The sequence below is a fragment of the Mya arenaria genome, chromosome 2 (assembly GCF_026914265.1).
Source record: "Mya arenaria isolate MELC-2E11 chromosome 2, ASM2691426v1".
Lineage (NCBI taxonomy): Eukaryota > Metazoa > Mollusca > Bivalvia > Myida > Myidae > Mya > Mya arenaria.
Genome location: NC_069123.1, coordinates 32448472 through 32459016, shown reverse-complemented (window position 1 = coordinate 32459016; position 10545 = coordinate 32448472). Strand labels below are relative to the sequence as shown.

General features: G+C 35.1%; 1 pseudogene; it reads left to right on the top strand.

The window, feature by feature from the left end:
• The first annotated feature begins 2941 nt into the window (after positions 1 to 2941).
• LOC128225271 (uncharacterized) lies at positions 2942 to 7019 on the top strand (annotated as a pseudogene).
• The last annotated feature ends 3526 nt before the right edge of the window (positions 7020 to 10545 follow it).

Genomic DNA, 10545 nt, shown 5'->3' with positions numbered 1-10545 from the left:
TGTCGTGTCAGGGCTGTAACTTTCCCTTGTATGGACAGATTTTAAAATAACCTGCCACATGTGTTCCACATACCAAGACGACGTGTCGCGTGCAAGACCCGTGTCCCTACCTCAAAGGTCAAGGTCACACTTAGTGTTTATTCACAATGGAGTGCTGCATATAAGGACATAGAGTATAGGTTGTCGTGTCCGGGCTGTAACTTTCTCTTGTATGGACAGATTTTAAAATATCTTGCCACATGTGGGTCACATACCAAGACGACGTGTCGCGTGCAAGACCCGTGTCCCTGCCTCAAAGGTCAAGGTCACACATAGTGTTTATTCACAATGGAGTGCTGCATATAAGGACATAGAGTATAGGTTGTCGTGTCCGGGCTGTAACTTTCCCTTGTATGGACAAATTTTAAAATAACCTGCCACATGTGTTCCACATACCAAGACGACGTGTCGCGTGCAAGACCCGTGTCCCTAACTCAAAGGTCAAGTTCACACTTAGTGTTTATTCACAATGGAGTGCTGCATATAAGGACATAGAGTTTAGGTTGTCGTGTCAGGGCTGTTACTTTCCCTTGTATGGACAGATTTTAAAATCACTTGCTACATGTGTTCCACATACCAAGACGACGTGTCGTGCGCAAGACCCATGTCCCTACCTCTAAGGTGAAAGATAAAGAAAGTGTTTATTCACAAGGGAATTCTGAATATAAGGACATAACAATGTAGGTTGTCAAGTATGGGTGGTATTTTTTTATGTTCAGGGGCAATTTAAAATAACTTGCCATATGTATTTGACACGTAAAGGCAAGATCAACCTTTCATGTACTGACCTTGTTCGTAGGTCAATGTCACATTCGGGGGCATTCGTCACAAACTGTGACAGCTCTTGTTTATTTCATTCCTTAAATTTAATTCTTAAACCTGCCCATATATTTCAATGTTATAATTTTTCTAACCCGTGTATAAAAATGCTACAACCATTCACCTTCTATCAGCACATTGTATCACAAATTCATCACCTTCATAGAAAGTTGATGAATGGGGAGCATCCATCGCTTCCAGCGATACCATGTTTAGAAATTGTCTTTGTTAATTTTCATACTTGTTTTTTCGTCTTGAGAGCTTAACTTGAAAAGTCTTTAGGCTATTGACTAAAAATATTTATCTTATTTAGGAGAAGTGCAGTGCACAAGTACCATAACTCTGGCTGCTGTATTTTGTAAGTTATTTCCCTTTGTTGATTTTCATGGTTATCCTTTGTCGTAAGGCGAAGTTGTAACTATTTTTAATTCGGCGGAGGATATAGCAGTGTGTGATTGCTCTTGTTTTAAATAAAAAAAGTACATTACTGCGGAGTTTGAAAATGTCTAAAAATATTCCACTAAGTTCCACTAATTAATTGATTAATTGAGATCCGCATTTGAGTGATTCATTTTAAAAGTATTTCTGTGATATTAGCTATAGGGCACAATCCCATGTTGAATTTTCGTTGTCTCGTTAAAAAAAAGATATCTACCGACACTCATTTTATAATAATAATTGTATCGTACGTATATTGATGAACATTTTGTCACAATCTGAGCGGCGTGTAGAATCCATAATGAAAACCTGGCCTGGTCGACTTTTGAACAATCAAAGATATCAACTTTAAACTGCATACAATTTATCAAATCAGCAATACGATATGTTATTACAAGTTGAATTACTCTTAAATAAATATTATCACGATTTATTGTTCTAAGTATTGTTTTAATATTCCAATAAAAAAAACAACTTTTCATCACAACTTGAACACTTTTTAAAGGAATCCAGTGGGACTTAAAGCATCGTTATATCACATTGCTAACCTCTATATTATACAAGGACCACAGCTCTTGTTGCCAACTGTTATGAGTCATTTCTTCGTTGACATGCAGTTAAATTGCACTTCTTGTCAAAATGCTGTCATTCGTATAAGCTAATATCAAGTTAATAATAATCATGTTTTCAGTAACAATGGAACAAAACAACATCCAAAAACCCGACATACCTCTCAGCCTTGATCGAGAAGTGGAAATGTCGACGGACGAGGCCGCTCCTAGTGATAGCGGAAAAATGAACGCGAAGGAAAATGGTGATTCAGAAAAGCAAGACGTTAAAAAGACCGAGGTATTTGGGGAGGAGCCTGGGTTACAAACACCATTTGAAAACCTAGATGTTGATGGGCCTGATTTGCCAGAGGATTTTGATATCCCTAAAATTGTGACGGTTGAGTCGTCTGATGCAACCAATGGATTCCTTGTTAAATCTTCTAAATACTGTGAGCCATGCAAATCTTTACAGAACGTAGACAAAGCTGCAGAAGTTTTCTGTAAAGAATGTGAAGAGTTTATGTGCAAAACTTGCAAAGAAAGACATTCTGCGTCAAAACGGCTAAGAGATCATGAGTTTACCGATGTTCTAGACATTGGAGATGTAGAAAAGCGACAGTTATATTGCGAACCATGCCAACATCAGGGACAGCAAAAAGACGCAGTTTGCTTTTGTCCAGAATGTGAAAATGAATTGCTTTGTAAAAGTTGCACGAATGTTCACAAAGGCATGAAGACAACAAGAATGCACAAGCTTTTTGATGTTTCGGATTTTATTCCCACCATTTCTCCTACACCGGCAGCTCCTCGGTGTTGTGAACCCTGTGAAGCTCAGAACGTCAATTCCATAGCGACTATGTTTTGTCCTGACTGTGACGATGAAGCGTTGTGTGATGCCTGTGCCCGTTATCACAAGGCACAAAAAATAACAAAGGAGCATATTTTGTATCCAGTTGAGGGTTTAACACAAACATCAAAAAAGAAAATACGACAAAAGCTATGTTGTGATCCATGCAAGGCTCAAGACTTGGAAAACGAAGCATCCATGTTTTGCAAAGAATGTGATGGCGAACTCCTTTGTGACCATTGTGTTAAGTATCATGGCGCTCAGAAAAAGACGAGATACCATGCCTTGTTTCCTAAGTCAGAATACAATAACCAAGGGAAGAAAGAGTCCATGAAAAGGTTTCAAATTAGCATTCTTATAAAATAAAAATCATTAAAAAATGGGCCGATTGTTCATAACTTTCTTAAAGTTAACAACGTTGTTAACGACATCGTTGTTAACTTTAAAAGATGAACTTGTACGATTTGCGCATATATTTAAATTAAACATATCTAAATCTCGTAAGAAATACTTCAGATAATAAAAGTATTGATTAAACTTCCAGAGCAGTTCAGATTTCAAAGTTAACATTGACGATGTTAACAATGTAGTTAAGTTTAACAAAATTCTAAACAATCCTGTTTGAAGTTTTTTCACTGTTCATTGAAATTTTCAAAATAAATGAAATGTTATACTGACAGATTATCTCAAGCCAGATTTCCTAGAACCGTCAGGCCAAAACTTGCCCAAAGCCTACATGTCTTTGACAGATCAATGGAGACCGGTACACATCAAAAGGCAGAGCAAAGTGAAGAAAACCGTAGACAGGTTTGTTTTTCTTTCCTATTATGTTTAGATTTGTACTTTAAACGATAATTATAACAAATCGCTTTTACGGGTTTAGCAATTACTTTGTTACACTATTGCATTATTACAACACTGATTATTTATTAATGCAAATGTACAGATAAAAGTGAATAGTTTACGTCGAAATGTTTTAAAACGTTCAAATCCTCACCATATGTTAGAGAATGTGTAATAAACATATTTCTGATTATCCTTAAAGCAACACAATGTTTAGAACCATGCAAACCTATACAATCAATCCACCAAACAATAGCAGTGCAGTCAAATCTCTATAAGCAAGCAGCGCTTGTAATCACGAAATATTTGCATAGCTGGTATATATTTGTAAGCATAATACATGTGGTATGAGCAATGTTTTATTCGTTTTGTCCTCCGGAATAACATGTTTTTAATAGTATCCTCTTTTCATTTAAGGAGCAGCCTAGTAAGCCTACTGCTGCTGACGTAGCCTCAGAGTCTTTAACGCTATCTTGGAATAGCCCGAAAAGATTTGGAAAAAATGATTACTTTCAGATTGCTTATAAGGTAAACAGTGTTTAATAAACAAAGTTGTGTTATCTTTAACGCTAGTTTTAGTGTTTTGATAACATAACGACTTAATTCTTGACTCGAGTTATGATCTAATATATCTAAGATCTAAGATTCAAATGCGTCAAACGTTCATCAAAGTATTCAAAGGTGTTGTGTTTCTTGAAATAGTTCATAGTTAAAACAACGTTGGTTTTCCTTTACACCTTTTATTAATGTTTTCTTTAAAGGAGTTTAATAGTGAAGGCAAGTGGCGGATATATCATGGCGAATACACGGAATCCAGTGTTAAGCTGGAGAACTTGAAGTCCAATGCTCGCTTTGTCTTTCGAGTTCGTATAGTCTCTATTGAAGGCGAAGGGCCGTATAGCCAACAGAGTGACGAGGTTCAAACAGAAAGCTCACCGGCGTCTAGAATTGTAGAATTTTCAGTACTCATAACTGATGAAGAACACCAAAAAGATAAGAACTGGTCGCCTGACGTGTATGCGCTACCTCTTACAGAAGTGAAAAAGGCCAGAAATGCTTTTGCAAAGACAAGGAAATTCGAAGTCGGTAAGGTTTTCAGTTCAGTTGATACGCTTAGTCGTTTCTATTAAATAAAAACGTTTTTCTGTGATTCAAACAATTCATGTCCATGTTTCCATGACCTATTTTCTTTAATGAAAGCAGCTAATGGTAATTCAGTGTGTAATGATACTTTCTATCAAAATTTATCCATTTTAGAAAAGGAAATCGTTGTTTAATCCTTCACTTTACCTTACACTATTTGTTATGCTGTAGGTGCTCGACCAAAGGGCTTGGTAAAATAAAAAACTATAATGATGATTGGAGAAACAGGAACTGGGAAAAGCACGCTTGTCGATGGCATAGCCAACTATGTTATGGGTGTTAACTGGCAAGATCCCTTTAGATTTTCCATTGTCAACTTAGAGGATGAGGAAAAGAAAAAGAAAACGAACCAGGTAAATATGTATAACATCTAAATGGTGCATTTCCTGAGAAAAGTTGTCATTATTTACCAAAACAAATTGTAAGAAAAGAAAATAATATCGTTTTCATCGTTCAAAACATTAGGGAAACGTATTCCTTCGCAATTATGAGAAATAATAAATCACCATGCGCTTATTTATTTCGGAAAATGCCGCCACTAATACGTTATTTGAAAAGAGCATTTAAGTATTACTCTATGTATCGCATACATCATACGGTTATAGAGTGTCTAGGCAATGATGAATGAGTAGCTTAAGCTGTTCAGCAGCCAATTGTATACAACTGGTTTATTTTTTAATTTGGTCAAAGTAAGCGAAACTGTTTATTGAATGGTCAATATTTATCCATTTATTACTATTAACCACTCAACTCATTTAGATGTGAAAAGTAGGCTAAAGATTTATTTTGCAACTCAACCGTCATCATTGCAAACATGCATTGCTAATTCCCATGAAATTGACAGTGGCATTTCGAACCGATATCTTCTTAATTGTTTTATCTTATTCGTATCTAGGCGCTTTCACAGACCGAATGGATAACGTGCTATACCATTTACCCCACCAAAGGAAGTCGTCTGCAATACACGATACATATGATCGACACACCAGGGTTTGGAGACACAAGAGGCATTGAACGTGACCAAGAAATTGTACAACAAATTAAGGAACTGTTTTCCGAGAAAGAACCAAAGGGCGTAATGTCAATCGATGCTGTTTGTTTTCTTATCAAAGCACCGGACGCCCGTCTTACCCCTATTCAGAGTTACATTTTCCAACAAATCATGTCGCTATTTGGTAAAGACATAGAAGAAAACATCTGTTCATTGGTCACTTTCGCCGATGGATTGGACCCACCTGTTTTTGCCGCTCTGAAAGAATCTGGGTTACCCTTTGGAAAGCGATTTACGTTCAATAATTCCGGGCTATTTGCGAAAAACAAAGACATAGATAGCACATGTCTTTCGCCAATGTTTTGGGATATGGGAATAAAAAGCTTTAGAAACTTCTTCAACTATATGGATGACCTCCCCACAAAAAGCCTGCAGCTTACAACAGATGTCTTGAATGAGCGTTGTCGCCTGGAAATGACTGTTGTAAACCTGCAACCAAAAATTGATGTTGGATTATATAAAATCCACCAGCTTAAAGGTGAAATAAGGTTTTTTGAAGAGAACAAAGCAATCATTGCGGACAACAAGGGCTTTACTTATTCGACTACGTCTACTCATCAAGTAAAGAGGGATCTTCCAAAAGGCCAACATGTCACGAACTGCACACACTGTCACTTTACTTGTCATCCACGTTGTTTCATTCCTAATAATGAAGATAAACGCGGATGCTGGGCTATGAATAGGAGCACTGGGTTCTGCAGGATTTGTCCAGACAATTGCTACTGGGACAAGCATGCTAACACGCCATTTATATTTGAGTATGTTTTGGTTGACGAGATAAAGACCTACACTGAAATGAAACAGAAATATGAAGATGCTTCAGGAAAGCTATTAACACAGGAGCAAGTGCTGGAAAAAATAGGAGACGAATTGGGAGAAATGATGGATACTATTGAAGATATGATGGTTACGATTCGAAATTGTAACGTCAGGCTTGGAACAATCGCACTGCGACCGAATCCACTATCTGTCACCGAGCATATCGATTTGATGATCCAGAATGAAAAAATGCAAAAGAAAAATGGCTGGTACCAGCGTGTTAAAACTTTGTACCGATTCAAAAAGCGAGCAGAAGTAGCAAAAGATGTCGAAGCATTTCAAACGGAGGCAAACACCCTTGGTGTTGTAGGAAGACGAAAGAAAGACAGGCGAACTGTATTCCAAAGATTTAGGGACCTTTTTGGCTGGTAGACATCGCCAGTGATTCTCGGCAGATCGATTTTAGCCACATAGCATATTGTGCTAACATTACAAATGTTAAAACTACAAATGACGTCGGACGGTTGAGTTTTCAAATAACATGCATTGCGTGTCATGTACTTTGCATTAAGTAATACTATTCTATATACGTGTATCATTTATTGTTTTGTACATGTTTTTGACGCAAGCTATATATATGTATACATATATTTTGTTCATGATGCTGCAGTTGATAAGAAATGTGAAGTTAAATAGTTATGATTAATGTCATAATCGTTTACGAATGTTCTGAAAACCGATAAGGTTTATCTATGACCGTGCAGAGAAAACAAAAAAAAAACTTTTTTTAAACGTGCACATTCCATACATTTTGCTAAAGAAATATGTAATGCTTTTTTAAAAGTCCAAATGTTATACATAGACATTTACACTGACATTGAAAAAGGGGTCCAGGGCTTGTCCCAGTAGATTACATTGATTTATAATCATTAACGAAAATCTGTCTTTATATTATTATGCATGTATTTAAAGCTGCACTCTCACAGATTGACCATTTTAACAACTTTTTTATTTTTTGTCTTAGAAAGAGCAAATTTTTGCATAAATATCTGCAAACCAATGATAAAAGTTTGCTGACAAAAACTCAGATCGTACATGTTCATATTTCCGTTCGAAAATTAATGTTTTATGGCTTAAACCGTTACTTACGGTTTAAGAAAACTGCATAAAACATTAATTTTTGAACTGCAATATAAAAATCTGCGATTTATTTTTTTGTCAGCAGTCTTATATCACTTGTTTTCCATGGATAATTGCAAAAATGGCTCGTTCCAAGACAAAAATAAAGTTTTACAAACCTTCAATCTGAGAGTGCAGCTTTAATGCAATATGTTTTGTGTACTTCAGTTTTGAATGTTTTCTGCACAATTGACAAAATACACGTTGTATGTATAACATATTACATCTAATTTTTAGACGGTTATTATCAAAAACATTATTTTTCAAACATGAAACTTTCTCTAAAAATGTTTTGACCAATACAGAACAATTCAAAATATTGCATTTTTTTACATAATGCTTCATTGATGAGGCAGAAATTGTCACGCAGACATCAATGTTTATATTCTTTGCATATAATGTTCTTATAATAATAACTTTGACATTATTTGCTTTTAGGTCATCTAATATTCGCGTGCATATTATGTACTTATCAAATTGTCAATTTGTTGATTTGTTGATTCTTGTCAAAGGAATTGTGCAAATTCAACACATTTAATTATGGATCATTTATTAAAGGAACTGTTTAAACATTCACATCTCATTAAAACTTTCATATACTCACCCAGCTACGTTCTTATTATCTAACTGCCTAACGTTCTCTACATTTCTATTAGCATCCTCCCCAACTGTGTTTTTGTAAAAGCTCTTGATCTGAATCATTAGTGATCAAAGGTATAGGTGACCATTAAAGTGACACTCTTATTCAAAATCAATACCTACACATGTGTAATAAACATCTATTTTGACTGATAAACCTTTAAATACTTACTAAATAATATTAAATACTGATAACAAGATTGTAACCGTGTATTTAATAGTAGAAAGCGCAAAAATATTAAATGATTGGTGAATGCTAGAAGATTTACTGTGGTCTACTATAGTCTCTTGAGGTAGAAATACCGTGTTTCATGTTCATTTCTTTCAAAAAACAAAACTCGGTATCATTCATAAGAACCACTGCTTTCGACATTTATTAATTCTTTTTGGAATATTAAAACAATATTATTATTTGTGGTAAATCTTATTTGGGAGGAAAGGTGCATCTTTAATTAATTTCGGTGATTGTGCTTTTGTACATTTGTGTTGACTTAAATATAATTCGGAAATTTTAAGTATGAAACTATGTATGCATTACAGCATTATAACGTTAATTATCTTGAATGTTTGCAAGATACATTGTATGTGTATTTAACAAGTGTACATTAAGATATTCATGTAAAAAAGCTAACTTACATTACGGAAAGCAGATAGTTCCGTGCTGTTTATAACAAACGAAAACAATTATCAATAACAATGATAAAAAATGTTGTATAAGATATGCTACTTCCAAAGGTTATAACTAGAATTTGCAAAACCTTTAAAAAAAAATTTTTGTTCTGCTTAATTTGGACGCGAAATGTTGTGCGTAGCTTTTAATGTAGTGTTAAATATATGTCAAGCATATTCAAGGCAATAAATTTTGTATTTCATTGTGTTTTCGATAACGTGGATAAACGGATTTGAGACTTGTTAAGAAATATTGGTGAACCATATGTTTTACGCGTTTTGACAGCTGTCAAAATGGAGTATTTCAACTGAACTACGGCTAAACCGTCACTGTGGTATCTTAATGTTATAGACGGAAAAAACTAAACCAGTGACTGTTGATGGCAGTGCCAATCGTCAATATTGTTGTTAAGACTTCTGACGTGGTTTGTTATTCATTTTGCTGAACACTGCTTGATTATGTTATGAAGCAGAGCACTAAATGATTTTTACTGACTAGTACACTCTTTTGTACATGATAAGTCCGAATGATTGCTTGATATTATAAAACAAATAAACGAGAAATATTCGAAATGAATGTAAATATTATGCTCTGATGAAATGTTGGTATCCGGTATTTACGCGATAAATATGAGTTGTGATTTTTTTACTGGTGCCATCAAGTTAACGTCACCTCTTTAGGCTCATTGTTTATGCACTTTTGAAAGACAGTAGTCGTATTTATACACTCGTGTAATATTTTCAATGTGATTTACCATATATTTCTTTATGCTATTTTACAACACATGGTCAGTTGTTTTCCACATTATAGGACACAAAGTGTTTTGCTGTCAAGACTCCATATTTTAGTATTCTCCCAGCCTAGTTTGATAGTTTATTAAAATCTCATCACCACAAAAAAACATTTCAATATAACATAACAGTAAATGTATTGTCGCTCAAAGTATAGGAGACTTTAGTTTAACAAAGTACTCAAACGAATAGTATACATACAATAGCAATAATATACTTTTAATGTACATATATTGTGATAACGCGCACAAGCACACACAAACGCGCGCGCGCTCACAAATACACCCACATAAGTACACGCGCACGCGCCAAGAAAACATACCCCTGGTCAAAAGCACTTGGACAAGGGGTCGACAGCTATACCAATCTCGTCCCCCAGTAAATGTACCCTATTTTGACATACAATTATATCTGTTCTACATTAACTTGTAACCGTCTTAAAATTGTATTTAAGAGTTTCTATTAAAAACACCTTAAATTGTATTGTTTCAATGACTACGTAATCAATATATTCGTATTAATCATTTACCTTTTCATTTTACAACGATACTGAAAATATTTTATTTTATTGGTCCAGTGTCATACGTTTCCACGGATTCCATGAGTCGGGGGTATAGTTTGTTTGGTTACGATATTGAATATGTCAATTTTCATTTGTTCAACCTTCGGTTTAACACCTGGAACCCATGTTGGCAAAATCTTCAGAAGTTCCATTCGGCATTCTTTGAACCAGAACACATATAGGCACGGATCGATGATGGAATTGCAGAACTCAA